Below are 22,304 nucleotides of genomic sequence, written 5' to 3'. Positions count from 1 at the left end.
CCTCCCAACAATTCTTTCACAATTTGAGCCTGATGAATCTTAACATTGTCATATGGCCATAATGTGTCTTTCTACATGGTTGTTTAAGAAATTAAAAGCTACACACTCCATCAATTAGGATTAGAAGAACTGTTGCCAAGCATATAACATATACAGGTGCTGGTCATATAATTAGAATATCATCAAAAAGTTGATTTATTTCACTAATTCCATTCAAAAAGTGAAACTTGTATATTATATTCATTCATTACACAAAGACTGATATATTTCAAATGTTTATTTCTTTTCATTTTGATGATTATAACTGACAACTAAGGAAAATCCCAAATTCAGTATCTCAGAAAATTAGAATATTGTGAAAAGGTTCAATATTGAAGACACCTGGTGCCACACTCTAATCAGCTAATTAACTCAAAACACCTGCAAAGGCCATTAAATGGTCTCTCAGTCTAGTTCTGTAGGTTACACAATCATGGGGAAGACTGCTGACTTGACAGTTGTCCAAAAGATGACCATTGACACCTTGCACAAGGAGGGCAAGACGCAAAAGGTCATTGCAAAAGAGGCTGGCTGTTCACAGAGCTCTGTGTCCAAGCACATTAATAGAGAGGCGAAGGGAAAGAAAAGATGTGGTAGAAAAAATGTGTACAAGCAATAGGGATAACCGCACCCTGGAGAGAATTGTGAAACAAAACCCATTCAAAAATGTGGGGGAGATTCACAAAGAGTGGACTGCAGCTGGAGTCAGTGCTTCAAGAACCACTACGCACAGACGTATGCAAGACATGGGTTTCAGCTGTTACATTCCTTGTGTCAAGCCACTCTTGAACAACAGACAGCGTCAGAAGCGTCTCGTCTGGGCTAAAGACAAAAAGGACTGGACTGCTGCTGAGTGGTCCAAAGTTATGTTCTCTGATGAAAGTAAATTTTGCATTTCCTTTGGAAATCAGGGTCCCAGAGTCTGGAGGAAGAGAGGAGAGGCACACAATCCACGTTGCTTGAGGTCCAGTGTAAAGTTTCCACAGTCAGTGATGGTTTGGGGTGCCATGTCATCTGCTGGTGTTGGTCCACTGTGTTTTCTGATGTCCAAGGTCAACGCAGCCATATACCAGGAAGTTTTAGAGCACTTCATGGTTCCTGCTGCTGACCAACTTTATGGAGATGCAGATTTCATTTTCCAACAGGACTTGGCACCTGCACACAGTGCCAAAGCTACCAGTACCTGGTTTAAGGACCATGGTATCTCTGTTCTTAATTGGCCAGCAAACTCGCCTGACCTTAACGTGAAGAGGAAGATGCGATATGCCAGACCCAACAATGCAGAAGAGCTGAAGGCCACTATCAGAGCAATCTGGGCTCTCATAACACATAAGCAGTGCCACAGACTGATCGACTCCATGCCACGCCACATTGCTGCAGTAATTCAGGCAAAAGGAGCCCCAACTAAGTATTGAGTGCTGTACATGCTCATACTTTTCATGTTCATACTTTTCAGTTGGCCAAGATTTCTAAAAATCCTTTCTTTGTATTGGTCTTAAGTAATATTCTAATTTTCTGAGATACTGAATTTGGGATTTTCCTTATTCGTCAGTTATAATCATCAAAATTAAAAGAAATAAACATTTGAAATATATCAGTCTGTGTGTAACGAATGAATATAATATACAAGTTTCACTTTTTGAATGGAATTAGTGAAATAAATCAACTTTTTGATGATATTCTAATTATATGACCAGCACCTGTATAATGACCCAATCATAGACTCTTAAGCATTTGCCAACTTTCACTCGAGTTGCATGAACCAAACTGATGATCATGTTGATGCATGAATAGAGAATGAAGTATCTTGTGCTTCAATGGAAGTAAGAACATTTGACCATCTGGTCAAAGGAGTTTACATGCTCAATGTCACACATTTTCTTATTTGATTAGTTACCTAAAAACAGTGAAACATAAATGGTTCGTTTCTGCATCAAGACCAATTAATGAACTGCATGCAATGGATTACAGTTTTCAATCTCTAAATGGCTTGTTTTTTGGCCTGTTTTGGCAGTGTTTGTTAAACCTTTAATGCGCAATAACGTTTACCAACATGTATTTTACAGGTTTATATTACAGAGGGCTGGCATTTGCTGTGTCAGTCAGTGGTGTCTGTGTGATATTTAAACCAGGCTACAGTAAGTGAGATGCAGCGCTGCAGGCAGTTGGCCGTGACTGCATTCCTCTACAGCAGCAGGAGATTTTCCATCGGACTTCGGAGCACTCTCACACACACATTTTGTCAGATGCTTCAGAATACATACACACAGCATAGAAATACAGTCTGGTTTAAAGAATAATTAACGGTAACACTTTACTTGAAGGGGTGTGCATAAGACTGACATGACACCTTCATAATCATGACATGACACATGTCATGAATATGAAGGAGGTTTTATGAATGTTTATGACAACTGTCATTAAGTGTCATTCGCTCAGTTATGTCATTTTTAATGCAAATATGACATTGTTTGAGATGTCCGAGTTATGACAACTTGACATAAACCAATACATCATAACCTGTCAGTGTCTTTGTCATGACAACTTGACATCATTTAGCTTTATGGGTTAACATTACATTAAACTGTCATGTCGTTGGTTTTGACATTGGCTGTCATGAGGCCATTATAATAGTGTCATGAATATGTATCTTGAGCTCAAGTACAGTGGTACAAATTGAACCTGTCATTAAAATGTCATTAAGTGACAATACTCTGACAAATAATTTTATAACAGTCATGACTATTTTTCATTTCATTTTTTTTTTTTTTTTTTTTTTTTAAGTTTCCTCCAACAGAAGGTCAGATAATAGACAATTTCAAATTTCGTAAAAAAGATGACACTGTTATAAAATAATGGTAACACTTTATTTTAGGGTCTTTTAACTAGTTGCTTATTACTATTAGCATTCATATGGCTAAAATATTGTCTGTTTATTAGTACTTATAAAGCACATATTAATGCCTTATTCTGCATGATCTTATTCTACATTCTTAATCCTACCCAATACCTAAACCTAACAATTAACTATAATAAGCAGTAAATTAAGAGTTTATTGAGGGAAAAGTCATAGTTAATCGTTTATATATGTGTTCCCTATACTGAAATGTTACCAAAATAATGTCATGTAATGTTAACCCATAAAGCTAATTAGTTTTTTTTTAAGTTTGATAATTAATCTGCTATGTCATGTTTATGACAGGTTATGATGTTTTGCTAATGTCAAGTTGTCATGACAAAGACATCTCAAACAATGTCATCTTTGCATTAAAAATGACATAATTGAGCGAATGACATTTAATGACAGTTGTCATAAACATGCATAAAACCTCCTTCATATTCATGACACGTGTCATGTCAAGATTATGAAGGTGTCATGTCAGTCTTATGCACACCCCTTCAAGTAAAGTGTTACCTAATTAACACCAACAGTGACTCCGAAATGTATTTTGGACTCTAAGCCACACTTAAAGGTAGGATAGGACTTTTTGTTATACTGGTTGAATCTCTCTTCACATCCTGATAGCAATCAATAAAAGAAGTGGCCTAAATATTAAAAAATGTACATATATCTGAATGCAATGATATCATGTCATACCTGCCTGGCAGCATATGTACTTCCATACCTCCGAACACCCTGCTTGCGCAGACATCACATGTCATCGTGAGGCTATGCAGAGTTGTAGACAGACAGTCACAGAGGGCCGCAAACAACAGCAGCCACATTTCACAGTTCCTTCTGAACCAAAACGATGAGCTTATGCTGCATTCACACCATGTCATAACTGTAATTACGAGATGTCAACCCGTGACGTTCTACTCGGAACTGTTCACTTCCTAAGACTCGGATTTAAGCGTTTTTATGTCAACACTATCAACGTCAATATGAATCTGCAGTAGTCAGGTGATACAAATAAGAGCTCTGTAAGTTGTTTACGTTCTTTATTATAATGTTATGTTAAGTTGTTTACGTTCTTTATTATAATGTTATGTGCCTTGAGATATGATGCTCTTATAATGCTTTGCAGATTCTGCTCTCCCTTATGGAAAGAAAATATATTTCCCTATATATGAATGATCATTGTATTACATGATTTAACAGTATATTTGAAAATATTCAGAAAAATATATTGATTAATACATAAGGAATGGCTGCTTTTAATTTTTAAAAAAAAATGTGATAATATATTTACTAATATATCATAATGTATGTAAGTTTATATTCAGTAATATACTTCATAATATATAGATTTATATGTGATCAGATATGGTACTGCATGCATTATATATTGCAGATATATTTACTCATGCAGTATAAATGTTAAAATATATTATGTAACACATTCCTTATATTTTATAATTATTTACATTTTAAATGTTTCCTATTTTCAAGTTAGTTAACAAAAGCACATCTGCATGTACTAAAGATTTGACCAAAGATACTAGCACTGTGTTAGTCACTTAAATAAAATTATAAAAGTCTTAATGGTATTCAGCCAATCATCAGCCTAACCATAGACTCTAACCCTTCAGCACAATGGTAACCCCAAAAACTCACACATACCAGAAAACCTTTTAAATTCCAAAATAATACAACTTTAAACAATAAAAGATCTCCCCTTATATCAATATTGAGCAAAACACATGAAATAGCACTTAATTTTAACATTTACTCTCCTTTAACAGCCAGAAGCAAAGCATGCTGGGAACTAGAAGTCTGTTGTAACCACTGATTGTAACTCATTTCATGAATGTGTGTATATATGTGTGTACAATACATTCACATTTATATGGGAACATGTCTGTGCAATATATGTACACAATAAAGGATAAAACTTTATAAAGGTAATGCTTTTTTTGTCTTCATTTATATATATTTTATATGTATCAGTATATAGCCACACATGGGCAATGCATATATTGCAATATATTGAAAAATATAAGCATAAGTTTCCCATATATGGAAATGTATTATGTAATATATCACATTATATTTTGCAGTATATTCCCATATGTTTTTGTTCCGTAAGGGCTAGCTGCGTGCAATCATGTGTTTTGAAGGAGGCGTGGCTTTGGAGAGTGTTTTGAAGGGAGGGTGGGATCTCTTTCCTAAATTGCCTACTCTACTTTTAAAGAGGACCTTTTATGCTTTCTTACATGTTCTTTTTTTATTTTTACGCTTTCTGTAGTTTGTAATGTTGCTGATTGAACATGAAAAAAGGTCTGCAAAGTTACAAAACGAAGTTACAAAAATGCCGCCCTGCAAAGCACCCTTCCTTCCCGAGACGCCAGGGACCCCGGCCCAAGATTGTGCTGGACCCGGTGACTCCTAAGACGTCCTGATCTAGCAGGAAGGAAGAGGGTTGGGGAATGCCTCGTTGCGACCGGACCACCCCAAAAGCTCCCTCGTGCAGTCTCCCCTCCGCCTCGTTTAATTCCGGGCGTGGGAGAAATGCTCTGTGTTGCAGCTGGGCCCACACATGTTGCGCCCACACAAAACGCTGTTTTCACGGCGAATACTATTTTATTTCCTCAAAAAGAGAGCAAATTTCCTCTTCCACCCCCCTCGGTGTACGGCCCCCTACCTGGCGGCCTGTCATCCGACATTATTCAACCCCTTGTCACTCGGGCCGAGGCCTGGCAGGCCATCCCCGGCGTGTCAAGTTGGATCCTAGGGATCATAACGCAGGGCTACTCACTCCAGTTTGCACGAAGGCCCCCTCGCTTCGGCGGGGTGCTTCAAACCTTAGTGAACTCGGACGACGCTCACGTCCTCCGGACCAAGGTCATGGCTTTACTGAAGAAAGGGGCTATAGAAATTGTTCCCCCTTCAGAGAGCGAATCAGGCTTTTACAGCCGTTACTTTCTGGTCCCCAAAAAGGATGGCGGTCTCAGACCCATCCTAGATCTCAGACTTTTGAATCGCTCCCTCATGAGACGGAAGTTCAAAATGCTGACACTGAAGCAGATCCTCGCACAGATTTGTCACAAGGACTGGTTCTGCTCGCTGGATCTGAAAGATGCATACAGCATTTTCGCTCTGGCGAAATGTCTTCTGGAATGGGCACTGCCAAGGCTTCAGTCGCTCAGGGTGACTCACATACCTGGAAAGACCAATCTGGGTGCAGACATGCTATCTCGGAGCAACGTCCCCTCAGACGAGTGGATGCTCCATCCCCAGACGGTTCTCAGAATTTAGGAGTTCTTCGGGGAGGCAGAGGTGGACCTCTTCGCTTCAGAAGACAACTCTCATTGCCCAACCTATTTCTCGAAGGAGAAATAGGTCCCCCGATCGCGCTGATCCCGCAGGTCATCAGGCGAGTCAGGGAAGACAGACACAGAGTCCTTCTAGTGGCCCCGCTCTGGAGGAGCCATGTTTGGTCCTCAGAGCTGTTCAGGCTTTCCACGAAAGCCCCGTGGCCCATCCCCCTGAGACGGGACCTCCTCTCTCAGGCGAACAGAATGATCTGGCACCCACAGCCAGAGATCTGGGCTCTACACCTCTGGTCCCTCGATGGGAGCCGGCAGACCTCCCCGGGGACGTACTAAATACCATCTCTCAGGTGAGAGCCCCATCCACGAGATGCCTCTACGCCCAGAAATGGTCGGTCTTTGTTGATTGGTGCTCTTCACGCAACATAGACCCCGTGGAGTGTGACGTATCTCCGATACTGTCTTTCCTCCACGAGCGTTTAGATTTGGGGCGCGCCCCTTCAATGCTTAAAGTATACATAGCAGCCATTGCGGCGTTTAATGCTCCTATCGCTGGCCAGTCAGTGGGTCGAAACAGCCTTGTGGTGCGTTTCTTAAGGGGTTCTAGGTGATTAAATCCACCTCGTCCCCTCACTGTTCCCTCTTGGGACCTTTCACTGGTCCTCAGGGCTCTTAAGGGAAACTCCTTTGAGCCGCTGCGTTCAGCTGACCTCAGGCCTCTGACGCTAAAAACCGCTCTGCTACTCGCACTAGCATCGGTCAAGCGTGTTGGCAACTTGCAGGCCCTTTCTGTAAGCCCTGCATGCCTCGAATTTGGGCCTAATGACTCTAAGGTCGTACTGAAACCCAGGCATGGCTACGTTCCCAAGGTGCTCTCAACTCCGTTGAGAGCACAGGTCATCTCGCTCTCTGCTCTTCCTCCTTCTGCAGATGAACAGGAGCTGGAGTTGCTCTGCCCTGTCTCTGCCCTGTTACTAACGTAACCTCGGTTCCCTGAGATACGGAACGAGTACTGCGTTACTTGCCGTGCCACGAGGCTGCGGCTTCAGTGTCGTCGCTTCAGTCGATATGGCCTGAAATCCTATGGTGAAACGCCTGCTTATATAGCCCTTTACCCCGCCCCTTTCAGCAGGAAAGTTCACGTGCTTTGTCGCCATAGGCCGCGCAGCTATGCCGCGCCGTCATTGGTTCAACAACTTGTCTATGAGTGAACCAATGACGGTCCAGTTACACTGTGTTATTGAAAAAGGCTTCAGTAACGGGGAAAAAGGGAGACTTTTCCCCATACGTAGTACTCGTTCCGTATCTTAGGGAACCGAGTACGTTATGGTAAGGGGTGTGACATTTCTGAAACACTTGAAGTGGTTGACCAATCACGCATTTCAAAAGGAGCAGCTTGGTAGAGAAAGGAACTAAACAGAGCATTACTGACTGACTGGCTAATATGGCCTCTTTATAAAAGTAATTGCATTATGTCACATAAAGTAGCTTGTTAGGATTTTAATAACATCTTTAAACTATAACATTTAAATTACATTAAAATGTAAAGAAATTTAGAAAAAAATTACCAAAGACGATCATTTTTAAGAGTAGTTTAAGTGTCCAAATGTATTTTGGGTTGTTGTACATTCACATTTATGCACACAAATGTCCTCTATACTCATATATAGGCTCTATATGCTTTTAGACCTCCATCTGGACAGTAAAACAGATGGGTGGAGTGGCTTCGGAATTACAGATTCTCCGTAAATGGGATTACACAAGCTTATTCCCTCCTCATTGAGAACCCATGAGATTAATCGTGACACGAAACCTTCATTCAGAAAAACAGAAATTACAATAAAAAAAATAAAAAATAAAAAAAATAAACAAATAGATTAGATTGACATTGCTTTTAGTGTTAAGCAGACATTATCACATTGTGAATACACTTTCACGCATGACCCTTCCAGAGAAAGAATGAAATGACAGAAAGGTATGAATGAACGACAGACAGGAGATCACATGATAGTTGTTTTTTTCCTGAATGAGCAGACTGCTTCAGGTAGGGAGGGATATAGATAGGAATGTGTCCGATAAAACAGATCGACCTAACACACACAACCAACATCTGGACACCACATGATGACGTATAAAGAAGATTAAATCTCTGACACGTTTTAGGAAACGTTATCAGTATTGTACATAAATCATACATTTTGTCTATCATTGTTCATCTTATTTTAATCAGATTACAACCTTTTAGAGATCCAACATATGCCGGATTCTTACTTTGTCCTATTATTATTTAAATTAAATTCTCTATAACACTTAGTTATAGCTTTTTTATCCTTATGGTGAAAACCTTGCATGAATGAAAGATATGTTATTAATTGCACTTTACGTAATGTTAGGATTAATGGAATATATGGTTGCCTAGCAACTAGAGGTTAAATTTGCAATATTCAAAAAATCAGCCCTGCCACCCCATTTGAGCTAGACATTTAAATTTCTCATGAGAGTTCCTCTCCACAAGAAGAACTAATTTTAAGGCCTTGAGGACTTGTTCTGTATTTTTCTTTACTTGACATTTTGGGTCAACCATGAATATGTCTTATAGTTTACAGAACTGAAATACATTTTAGTATCTTTCAAGTCCCATTCATCCTTTTTATGATAGCTTCCTAAATTCACTATATTATTATAATTGCTCTTATATTTCATTAAAAGTAGGCTACTGTATATTTCATGAATAAAAACTAATTTTAGTGCAAAAAGGCAAAAAATAAATAAATAAATAATAATGTCAATTAGCAATGAATAATACTATACAATTATGACATTCAGGGCCAGATTTACTAACAGCTCGCGCCAGCACAAACCCTATTTTGGCATTAAAAAAAAACTACTGTCAGGATTTATTTTTGCAGTTGACCTTATTGCATATGCATTTGTAGGAGTTTCCATTTCAGATGCAAAATTTATGGAAGGAGAGTATTTAAATGAATCATGCAAGGTGATTTACTAAGGTTTGCGCTAGTCAATTTACTGGTATTTGCGGCATTATTTACCGCCCCAAAAAAGCATGTCTTAAACCAGAATACAAAGTTCTGTCATGAAACTCTAGATGGCACAGGCTAATAGGTCCTTTAACTCAACCTGCTCGTAATCACATCATTATCTGTAGGGCACAGTTGATTGGTTCCTGCTGTATCAGTAGCCAATGAGCTTGCTGCTCAACCTTCAAAATACTTTGGTAGCATTGCCTTAGCAGTGCAGCACGCTTCAGAAACCCTCCACCTTCCCCAGCTCCACCCGTGTAGATCTGCTATGGGTAATTCATGTATGCTATATTGTACAGCAGCAGCATGTCTTACTTGCTCACTGCAGCGTGTTGTGTATGTATTGGCAGTAGCAAGTCTCGTACTTGCTAATTTGAGCTGCTCTTGGTAGATTGCGTTGGTCAATATGGAAATGATCCGGCTGCATCTGTGCAGTAGATCACGTGCAGAGCTTTCCACTCCACACACTTTTTTTAAATTGCGCTCTCACTGTAATTTGCCCTGTTTAGTAAATCTGGCCCTCAGTGTTTGTATTTATTCTGCTAAAATAGATGTCTCACTAGGGGAGCAATTTGCGGACGTGCATAAGGACAACTGACCAGTTGATCCATTTTCATTCTCTTCCAATTTTAATACTAATAATAGCTTCGTCACCCGTGGAGTGGTCTTTAGACAGCTGGTGTTGTGAATGCTCCTCGCTGCTTGTTTTTAATGGCATGTGTTGTTTCCAAAGTTCATTCTTGACACAACAGGTCAGTCTTTTCCCTTGGTGGTTCAAAGATGTTTCTGTGAGAACCTGTCAGTTGGAGAGCCCTTGTTCAATCCTGTTGAAACCTGAAATCAGTGCTGTCATGAGGTGGAAGAATGAGGTTCACAGATGTTCAGAGTCTGCTACAATCTCTTGTCATCTCTGCCATCGTAGGTTCATTCAGTGATCTTAGGTTCATTCAGTGAGATCAGATAGTCTTACAGAGCCAGAATAAGACTATTAAGTTTAGTCTATGTTGTAGTTTAATGTTAAGAACTGTCCAGAGAGGAAGAAAGTGAAAGACTCCCAGCTTCAAACATCAAGCCAATGGGCCTAGAAACAGGAAATACCTTTTGCAAACTGAAAACTGAAGGCTACAATCACACTTCATGACAGTTATACAACTTAGTTACAAAGGTTTTTACCCAACACAGGTGCTTTGTAAAAGCATGCCTGTGGCGATATTCTACAAAATGATATTATGCTGCTTCTTGTATGTTTTGCGACACTTTCAAAGTGAAATGTCCAGTGAGTGGCACTAAAAGTGCATTCATTTTTATTCTAAACAGATGTATGTGAATCATGGCAATGTGCATTACATTGGTTGTTGAATGTATTACAGCAGTTTAGAAATGAAATGTCCAATGGGTGGTGCTAAGTAGTACTCTATCACATTTAAAAAAAAATAATAATAACAACTCATACACTAAACCTAACCGATAGTTTAAGCAAATATGAGATAAAAATGCATTTGCCAAACCATTTTAGCTTGCTTCTTTACAGGACTCATACTTGAGCACTACACATGACAATAGCAATATTGTACTAGGTGAGCTACTGAGCAAGTTTACTATGTCAGAAAAGTGATACATATTCCCAAAGAGCCTATGTTATTTTTATCAGTCCACCTTCAAACAGAGTTGTGTTTGCAAGGTTCTAGGTTGATATTATGGAGGAAGAATTATTCACTTAATGTGACATGCTTACTGATTACCAATTATTTGCCTTTGTGATGAATCTCTGCCTCAGAAATTCTGACAGTGTCATAAATTTGTGGTCGCAGTCCTGCAGCGTGACTGCTCCTATGACAGCTAACTAATGAAGAAACAATAAGAGCACAGAAATTGATGTCATGTGTGTGAGAGAGAGAATTTCACTTGATACTATTTATTAAATGCAATATAAATTACTATATAGTGTTATAGTGTACATCCAGGCAAAGATTGCCAAAAATGCCTTTTACAGTCCCTGACTGATGAAGTGATATTTTCAACCATGAGTTCCTTTCAAGAAACATCTACATACATATCTTATTGCTTCCTTAGAATGAAAAAATTGCCACAAGCACTTGTCACTCCTGCTAAATGATGTAAGTAAATGTTAAAATAAATCATTTCTGACCAGAAAAATTAAAATATCTGAATTGTTTCTTATATTGCAATTTTCAAGCAGGTCCTGATTATGTGTCCCCCCCTACTGACAAGCTTTGTTTTGTTCAAAAATGTCCATCTGTACAGCAGGTTGGTTAGTAATCATAATCCGTCTGGTCCAGACAACAACCCCTGCTGTACTTGCTGTAGATGTGTCTGGGCTTGGGATACTGGAACTAGCAGACAAATGGAAAGTCCCCAATTCTGGTTACCATGGTTACCGGTGGCTCACCTTCTGTCTGATGTGGAAGGTTCCAGCAAATGGATTTAGCTCCTGCGACTCGATCCCCACTTAACCTGAATCTCCTTTGTGCTCTTGCGCAAAAGGTTGAAAGTCAACTGTGTCTCTGGACTTCATACTGACAACTTAGAAGCCATTTACACAGTATGTATTCTTTCATTCAAAAACAGTGAGTCTTGAGATGCATTTTTTAAAGTTAAGCAATTTTTAATATAATCTGGCATCACGTATGCCGTGAGATGTAAAACAACAACAGCAACAACAACAAAAAACATCAAAATGTGTTGTAATGGTCAAAGATGTTGTCCTCATGTTTGCACAGAAAAACAATTAAAGGGTTTGTTCATCCAAAAATGAAAATTCTGTCATCATTTACTCACCCTTTGTCCAAACTTTATGACTTTCTTTCTTCTGTGGAACATAAAAGATAATTTGAAGAAATTGGTAAACAGACAGTTTTGGTTACTATTGACTTCCACTCTATAGTGGAATAATTCTCAAAACATATTTTATACTCCATTAAAGAAAAACTAATACAGGTTTGGAATGACAAAAGGGAGAGTAAATCATGACAGAATTTTCATTGCTGGGTGAAGTATTCCTTAAAAAACAATTTCAAAAACAGATCAGTTATCAGCACAGTGCTGCTCGAGGTGGGCCAGAAAGCACTTGCACTTCTATATTTTAATCTGTAGTGTATCCTCACTTTTTCACGTATACTGGCACTTCTCACATGTTGCCGGTACTCTGACTGCCCCACCCCCAGAACACGATTTCAACCGAGGGGGACCACAATAGCTTCTCGGAAAAAGAAAAAAATGTAGGCTGGAGCTTGATTTTGTCCAAAAAATAAGAATTGTTCATTTAGATTTCATGGTAACTTAAAAATACTACTTCCCTTTTGAATGGGAACTCACGCTGCAGGGCGCTATGGGGAATGCCTCCGGCATGACCGGTGTCAGGACATATGCCCCTCCCCTCTCCGAAGAGGGCTGACCAGTGGTGCCAAATTGTTCGCACCTAGGACTTCATTCCCTTTTGAAAATCCATGTTTATGGTAAGAGCATGCACTGAGCGCTTCTGCTTCGTGCCTTTTCCAAAATCCATGTATATGGTAGGGGGACGCGCCAAGTGGCCAGCTAGAACAAGTTGCTAGGCTCTTCAGGGCATCCTTGATAGCTATTCATTATAGAGCATAGTTAGGCCTCCTCTCGCTTTGAGAATCAGTGTTTGAGGCCTCCGCCCTTACAGTCTCTGTCTGAACAGTAGTTCCGAGAGGTTAGGCTCTCTGTAAGCCTCCTTGGAAAATGGCCTGGGCACAGAACGTAGTTAGGCCTCCTCTAGTTGTCCTGTTGAGGCCCCCCTTTCAGGAGAAGCTCCAGTCTATGATGATGTTCCCTTAAAGGTGTTCCTATGAAAACCAAGCTCTTGAGATGGGGGCTTTGAGTCTTTGACTTATGTCAGCCATTAAGGAACTCATCCCTTCAGCATGATGGCGTGGGTATTCCGTTTCTCATAGCGACTTCTAGGGGACTCAGCCCGTGTTCCCATTCAAAAGGGAATGTCTTAGGTTACACATGTAACCATGGTTCCCTGAGAAGGGGAATGAGACACTGTGTCCCTTTGCCATGCTCCAGGTATTCCTGTACACGTCTCCTTCAGACAAGAAGTGGATGACATATTTCATAGGTGCCTCTTTATATGCATGGCCACACCTGTAGTGACGTCATCGGCTGTCACCGGCCAATGTTAAGTTCATTGTCGTGTTTAGACTCATGCTTCAGACACTGGTCATGCCGGAGGTATTCTCCATAGGACCATCTAGGGGTTGCAGCGTCTCATTCCCCTTCTCAGAAAACCATAGTTACATGCGTGACCTGAGACGTTATGCATTTGAATCAGAAAACAAGCAACAGGTCGTGTAGCTGGTGTTAAAAAGTCATACACTGAAATTTTTCCAGTCAGTTTGTGGGAAACAGACCTCAATAGCATGGTGCCTGCAAAACTTGTGGGGAAAAGTCCCTCTGCTGGAATCACAATTAGGACAACGACAAGTTCACATGATGCACTCCTGGTGTTTGTCTGCGCACATGCTGCCTGACAGAAAGCAATTGCAGCAGGTAGAGCTGTGCTTTGATTGCTATGCTTAATTATAACTTCTTCCACTGTGCATTAATTGTGATGCAGATGTGAGGAGACAGACTGGCAGGGGACTTCACAGAGGCCTGATACAGGTTGTACTGAACAGATACTTCCAGACAGCCAACAGAAGAGAAGTCTGCATACTTAAAATGACCATCCGACTGGAAATAAAAGTGGCAGAGCTCCAAATAGACAGAAAACACTGAAAAAGAATAAACTGTATGTGGAAAATCATCAGAAAATGCATCACAACCAAACACCACTCACATTTTCTTAATAAAATTAACACTGATTTACTGTGATCAGGCATAACATTATGACCACCTTCCTAATATTGTGTTGGTAACCCTTTTTCTGCCAAAACAGCCCTGATCCATCGAGGCATGGGCTCCACTAGACCCCTGAAGGTGTGCTGTGGTATCTGGCACCAAGATGTTAGCAGCAGATCCTTTAAGTCCTGTAAGTTGCAAGGTGGGGCCTCCATGGATCGGACTTGTTTGTTCAGCACATCCCACAGATGTTCGATTGGATTGGATTGAGTTTGATCTCAAACTCGTTGTTGTGCTCCTCAAACCATTCCCGAACCATTTTTCCTTTGTGGCAGGGCGCATTATCCTGCTGAAAGAGGCCACAACCCCCGAGGAATACCGTTTACATGAAAGGGTGTACATGGTCTGCAACAATGCTTAGGTAGGTGGTACGTGTCAAAGTAACATCCACATGGATGGCAGGACCCAAGGTTCCTTCTACTGTTCCTTCCTTGGACCACTTTTTATAGATACTGACCACTGCAGACCGGGAACATCCCACAAAAGCTGCAGTTTTGGAGATGCACTAACCCAGTCATCTAGCCATCACAATCTGGCCCTTGTCAAACTAGCTCAAATCCTTACGATTGCCCATTTTTCCTGCTTCTAACACATCAACTGAGGACAAAATCTTCACTTGCTGCCTAATATATCCCACCCACTAACAGGTGCCGTGATGAAAAGATAATCATTGTTATTCACTTCACCTGTCAATGGTCATAATGTTATGCTTGATCGGTGTATAGGAGATTACATAAAACACATTATTTAAGTGTAGGCCTTTTTTTAAATCTAATCTCTCTTTTACATATTGATAAAGGGCTGTAAAGTAACTAAACTAGCGAACATATCACTTTAAAAGCACACCCTACTATGTTTGTCTAGAAAGAGATTTTGGATTATACAATGAATCATAAGTATCCTCGGGTGACTATTAAGAGCAAGAGTAAAAAAAAAAAAAAAAAACGGTTTCTTGTTCTGAGCCAATGTTCATCAATGATAACATGGTGACAGCAAATAGAGTCATCCTTCATTAACTTACACAACATTCTGTTGTGAGGAGAAATACTGCAATGGCAGGATGTTCTGCAGTCAGTGGGGATTGCAACAACCCCTTCCTTTAAAGCGCCAATGGACAGAACATTCTGATCTGTAGTCCACACTGAAGAAACCCAGACACTTCCATGTGAAAAAGAAGTGTGCTTAATTGTACTGGATGTACACTTGTAGTGTAGCCTGTACTTGTAAACAATAATGAAAAGCCACTTAATTTACTTAAAGAGAAAAAATTTCTTAACACACTTAAGTACATTTTAAAAAATGTACTTTGTTATAATGTCAAAATAAACGTTTCACATTAAACTGCATTTTTAATCATTGTTTTAATAATCTTTTGTTGAAGTACACTTATTTTGATATGTTGACTAACAGACTAAAGCACTTGATTATAATTGTAACTGTTGTTTGTATTTTGATATTACATTAAGAGCTAATATATGTTAAATATATGTTAACCTTATTTCAAAGACAATAGACATAATTACGAAGTTACATATAAAGTATTTAGTCCTATTTAAGTGGGTCCAAAAAAAGCAATCTAAAGTTCATCTTTATTTCATTTAATATATAGAGCTACATTTAAAATATAGCACATTTTCATTTAATTGCAGTGTCCAAAAGTGTCCCAAAAACATTACAATCAGTTTGTAGAGCAGGGGTGTCCAACCCTGGTCCTGGAAGGCTACCGTCCTGCAGATTTCAGTTCCAACCCTGCTCCAACACACCTGTCTATAATTATCAAGCAGCCCAGACCATCATGATTAGCTAATTCGTGCGTGTTTGAGTATAATCTCTACAATGTGTTCTTTTGCTGTTAAAACATTTTCTAGAATTCCAGTTAAATGTGCAGAGAATAAGACAAATATAGGTCTAATCGAGCTATTTAAAGGTTGATTCCTTGTGTAAATCTGACCAACCTGATACAGAGATATTGCTTCAACCAATGGCATGAGTTTGCAGCAGGACAATCTGTTTTTACTGACAAATGGAAGATGGCAAAAAGTTTAAAAAAGTTACATACTTTAACATTAAATAAGCTCTGTTGATAAAATCTGCCTTATAACATGCAGAACTAATATGGTACTAAGGATATAATGTTCTTGAATGATCAAAGAATGACCTAGCACTGTTCACTTAACCTCCATGTCATGTCTGAGAACCCCAGACGGTCAGTTCACCCGGGCGAACAAGCACATGCTTTGTCATGGTACACTGTGTCATGTGATAATTGCATTATACAGGGATCGGGCCACCACAAATAACTTGGATTTATCCAGTCAGCTGACCTACAGATGGGGAGGAGGCTGGAGGGAAGACAAGGAGCCTGAGAAAGATACGGATGGATGAATTGAGCGATGACGCTAAGGGGTGGAATATCCTGGCTTGAAAAAGATGGAAGGAAGGAAGGATTAGGCCACTGATACTGTCACACTTCAGCAGAACATCCAGCAGCCGACAGCGGTACATAAGACCTGAGTCATCAGGCCACTAGCAGGAGGACTGGAGTTGGCATTACTGTGTGACTAACAAGCCGCGGAGATGACACTGCAAATGCAACTCCTCCATGACGCCATTTATTCCATCCAGTGATCACCTCTGGTATAAAATATTAACACAGGCAAACCAAACACTGTTCATGCATTAAATGCAGGACAAATCACCACAGCCTAGAAGAAAATATTGCTCAGAAGTTGTGCTTTCACGGTTCAGGAGACTAAATAAAGTTCTCTGTTATATTTCATTGAAGTACAACTTCAAATTTTCCTTCTAAAATTCCTTAGAAGAAATAAAAGGACATTCATTGACCTATAGAGTAAGAAAGTAGAGCTTTAAAAGAGCTCATAACATGGCATCAGAGGAATTCAGTGAGAAATGTTGAATGAATTGCAGACTTTTCTATCTTGGTAAATCTGTGTATAATCTGAGACATTTTTAAGTCTGTATAGGAGATGTAGGATTACTGGTCTCTTTTTTCAGGATACAAATCTGTGAAGCTTGAGAGCTTACATAATTGAAGTGCACTTAATTGTATTGAACGTGCATTTGTCAGCCCGATCTCACACCAATTTGTACGTATTTTACGAGTTGCCAAATTCGTATGAATTCATACGAATGACCTATCTCTAAACCCCTAAACCTACCCGTCACTGGGGTTTAGACAAATCGCACGAAGAGTAAGGTCGTACGAATTCGTATGAATTAGCCACCTCATAAAATACGTATACGAATTGGCATTTGTAGTGAAAATAAACATATTTTACCAAAATTTAAATAAAATTTTGCCAAAAACTGTACTGGCAGATAATATAATATATTTATGAAATAAAATTATTTAAATCATTGTTCAAAACATTCCAAAAATGTGCACTTATTTTGATGTGTTGACTAATACTGAAGTACATGTACTTATAATTTTAACTGCATGTTATGTCAATATTTACAGTTAATATATATATATTGAATGTAATAAGTAATGAAGTGCAACTTCAATACAAATAATTTTTAAATTACATATAAAGATGTACTTAAAGTCATCGTTAAAGTGGGTCATAAAACTCTCTAAGGTTCAACTAATTGTATTTAACATAAATTTAAACAGTAATATTTTTATTTAATTGTAGTTTACATGCAATGAAGTGGCCATTACATAACATTCAGTTCCCACTAAAGAATATTCTTTTAAAGTATATTATTTCTTCAGTAAGTACTTTTCAAATGTTAAAGTGAACCTTTTTTTTCTACATGTGTAGTAGGCTACACTCAAAAAGAGAAGTTTTGTCATCATTTCATGAGAAAGTCTGTGATGTTTTTGTCCACTGTATTAAAAATATATTCTGTTGTGTTATAAGTCATACAGCTTTGGAATGACATGAGGTTGAGTAAATGAAGACATAATGTTCATTTTAAGTAAACAAGGCACACAGAACACAGTGCCACAAAAAACAACAACAACAACAACAACAACAAACAAACTAAAGCTGTGAAAGACTGTGTAAAACAAACTACACCATGCCATGAGAACTGTGTTGTTGTTTTTGCCTCATTTAATCTAATATACTGATAAGGTCAGCTGACTGGAATTTTTTTAACCCTGATTATACGTCAATAAGACCTTAAACCGTTGATCTGAGTGTTTCAAAATCTTCCCAATGTTCTCCTGTTACACAGGCAGCTGTGTACACGACTATCACTTGATCATCCCTCCCTGTGCTGGAGTCGGTGTATTCAGTGGAAAATTTACATTGAGGTCAATGTGTCCCAGGTGTTATACTGAAACACTGCAAAAACCATCTTTTTCAAACAAAGTTGTGTACTAGTTGGACCACAAATGCTCAACTACTATAGATGTATCAATATGTATTTAATGCTATTTCCCTGAATGTTCTGTACTGTCTTGTTTCATTTCACTGTGTGATATAGCAGTATTTTTGTACACAATGTACTCTAATTCAGTGAAAGTTCCTACTATGACTCACCTTCCCCTAAATCAGTGTGTATATTGTATGTGCCCTCTTGCCCTTCGTGCTGCTTAACACTGTGTTCCTCCCCCATCTTCAGCTGATGAGAGGTTGCAACACTCACACAAAGGCATCATTCACTGCCCTGCTTACGTAAATCCACGCTAAAGCAAACTGCATTTATTTTCAGAGGTAAACACGACATTCTCTGAGGTTATGAATGTCAATGTAAACAGTCTCATTCTGAACCAGAGTACCGGCTGTGCATCATATAACCTGCAGAATTAAACCATTTGGTTCTAAGAAACTGACGTCTGACCTCTGGGCCAGTGCTGCCGTCAGCATCTCATGTTTGTGATGTGCGTCAGTGTGCTGCATTACAGCATTGTTAAACAGTGCACTTTACCCAGAATTCCTTTAGGGAGATTACTGCTCTTAATGGCTGGCAGAGGGAGGCAGCTTTCATCTGGCCAGACTGGTCAAGAACTATTTGAGTGTACTTTTTTTTTCTACAAAAGGGCTTATTACAGAAATTTGTGGAGGTCTGTTAGAGCAGTGCTTCTCAACTGGTGGGTTGTGACATAAAAAGGCATCCCACATCTGTTTTGATAAGGTCAAGTGAGGTCAAGGACAGCAGGGGGACAAACAAGGCTAAATGCAACCAAAAAAAAAAAAAAAATTAAATGACTATATAACTATTAATAACTATACTACTGCTGGCAAAACATACTGGCTAACTTTACTGACTGACAAAATTATTGGTGATTTTTTTTTTTTTTTTCATAACTATATATATAATTTATTTTTCTTTATTTTTTTTTTAATTTTAAAAACAATAAATTAATGTCTTTCGCAGTTGCCTTTATTTATAGTAAGTAAACTCAACATTTACTAACAACATGTTTTTAGTTTTATCTTAAGTGAAAATTCTACTTTCTTATTATAGTTAATTTAGCTCTTGTTTATGGTGAAAATAAGTGAAAATAAAAAAAACAAATAGATGATTATATTGACCTACATTAAGTAACATTTTGGCTTATGTTTAAAGAAAATATATATTAAGTACACAATCTTTATAATAATCCTTTTACCTTATATGAATGTTTTTGGTCCGTTTTTGATTAACATTAAATCAAAATTTATTGTCTGAAATATGAATACAATTTGAAAAAAAAAAATTGAGTTTAATATTTTTAAAAGTTTTAATACATATATATATATATATATATATATATATATATATATATATATTAATACACACACACACACACACTTATATATATATATATATATATATATATATATATATATACAGTCAAACCAAAAATTATTCAGACATTTTTTAGTTCCCTATAGTTCATTTATGTCTGTGAGGATAGAAAAATAAAGTAAACTGTGACATATTATACCCAAAAATTCTTCATACAGTGGACTACCAGTAAAATTCATAGAAATTTGGAACCAAAAATTATTCAGACACTTTGACCTGACCATGTTTTGCTTAAGTGTTATCTGACATAATTAAGATTAATTTCTGAAACAGTTTGACTCTGAGATCTTGTCATATTTTATTACCATTTTTTTAAATATAGTGAATAAACTGTAATAATGAATGAAATGTTAAAGATGTCTGAATAAATTTTGGTTTGCTGTAAATATATGTGTTGCTGAAGTCATAAACGCACTTCTACGCAAACAGGAACTTTATTCAACAAGGGAACAGAACAGCAAACACGTTTAACCAAACAACACTAAGCATAACAACAAGAATGGACAGGGGGTGCAAGGAGTGAGTCCAACATAAAGGGTGCGCTGATAACGATGGACAGGTGCAGGGAATCCAGGGAGAGCGGGAAATCTGATGAGGGAAGTGAGTTCAGGTGTGGAACAGGGAGGAACATGGGAAATGGAGTCCGGGACAGGCGTGCGCGTTTTTGTGACATATCAGGACACAAATTTGTATAATGACATGGGCATGACATAGGTATTACAAGGAGAGGGTGACTTATGAGGACATTACCCCATGTCCCCATTTTTCAAAAGGCTTATAAATCATAGAGAATGAGTTTTTGTGAGAAAGTAAAAATGTGCACAGTTTTCTGTGATGGGTAGGTTTAGGTGTAGGGTTGGTGCAGGGTGATAGAAAATACGGTTTGTACAGTATAAAAACCATTACGCCTATGGAATGTCCCCACAATTCACAAAAACAAACATGATATTAAATACAGGTTCACTTGCTGGCTAATAGGCTGGTAAATTACAACTTTTATATTATGCATTTTTCATATTCAACTTACTTTATATTATGTTTGTATGTACAGTTTGCATATTGTTGGGCCTACAGTATACAAAAATGAATCAGTTTTGATATTAAAGACGTTTGTTTATTTAGTTTGGGTCGCCAATTGATGCTCAGTGTAATATCTGGATCCTGAAGCAAAATCAGTTGAAAACTAAACAGATTTTTAGAGAAGGACAAAGACCTAACGTCATATATCATAGACCATCACAATAACTTTGGACCACAATGTTGTGAGAAAATCAACTGGCACAAATCAGATTTGCCCAAACATTAATTTAGAATTAGATTTTGCTTTTATTCTCCTAAATAATGGCAAGCAGACCTGGCATTTGCTAAAAGAAAAGAGATTAAATAAGGACTGAAAAGGGAAAGCCTGTAAGCAGCACAGAGTTAAGAGCCTCATTCATGACACAACACTGATGTCTGTTACTTGGCTCAGTGTGTCGTCCCATTTTAGCTGTGTTGGCACAGTGCTGTGTGCTCTCATATTGCTATGTGGCTCTCTGTGTCGTCTGATTAAAGCCCCATGTGTCAAACTGAAACTCTTCCTCATGTTTCAGATTCAAAAACACTGGACCATTGTGCTGCTGTCATTAACACAAGCAAATGAAGGGTACATTTGCATGCATTAGAATGACTGGACAAACAGCGACAGTCAGTGTGTGCACAGACAGAAGGCACAGATTTCTCCTGGCCACCTCTTCTATTGGCAGTGGGTTGACCAGCAGGAATATTGGCCCAACAGCTTATAGGTTTCATGTCTTTATTATTTACATCATTGTATTAAAATCTTAAATTCAGCATGAAACGGAAGTTGCGATAAACTTTTATTCCCTATTATGACATATATCTAAGTGAAACGGCTTCTATAACAAGAAAAGGTGTAGAGCTGGACTTGATCTTGTCCATAGGGAATTGATTGGATCTTTGGAAGGTTGTAGTTTGCTATTGCTGTGATCTCAAGTCTGACAGGTTGTCCAGTCCTCACGCCAGTAAACATGTCATCAGAGAAGAGATATCATTGCAAGAGCAAGAGGGAGGGGAAGTTATGTTGATTAAAGATAAGATACACATGAATTGGAGAAAAAAATATGCATAGATAATTCATTTATGATAAACACAGGAACATTCCAAAAAACCTTATCGCCTTCCTTTTCATTATGCAAAATATGAATTCTTTTTCCTTTGGAATTTAGGGTGAAATGTGACTTAGTCATCTTAGCCAGCTATGTAAGACTCCTGCCTTTAGGCTCTTGAGCAAGACACTAAACATCAAGTATCTCCAGGAGGGTCCACAGCATTGCCATTCTGGTTAGTGTATAG

The sequence above is a fragment of the Megalobrama amblycephala genome, linkage group LG9, assembly GCF_018812025.1.
Source record: "Megalobrama amblycephala isolate DHTTF-2021 linkage group LG9, ASM1881202v1, whole genome shotgun sequence".
NCBI classification, from domain to species: Eukaryota; Metazoa; Chordata; class Actinopteri; order Cypriniformes; family Xenocyprididae; genus Megalobrama; species Megalobrama amblycephala.
Note: the sequence above shows the minus strand (reverse complement) of the source record.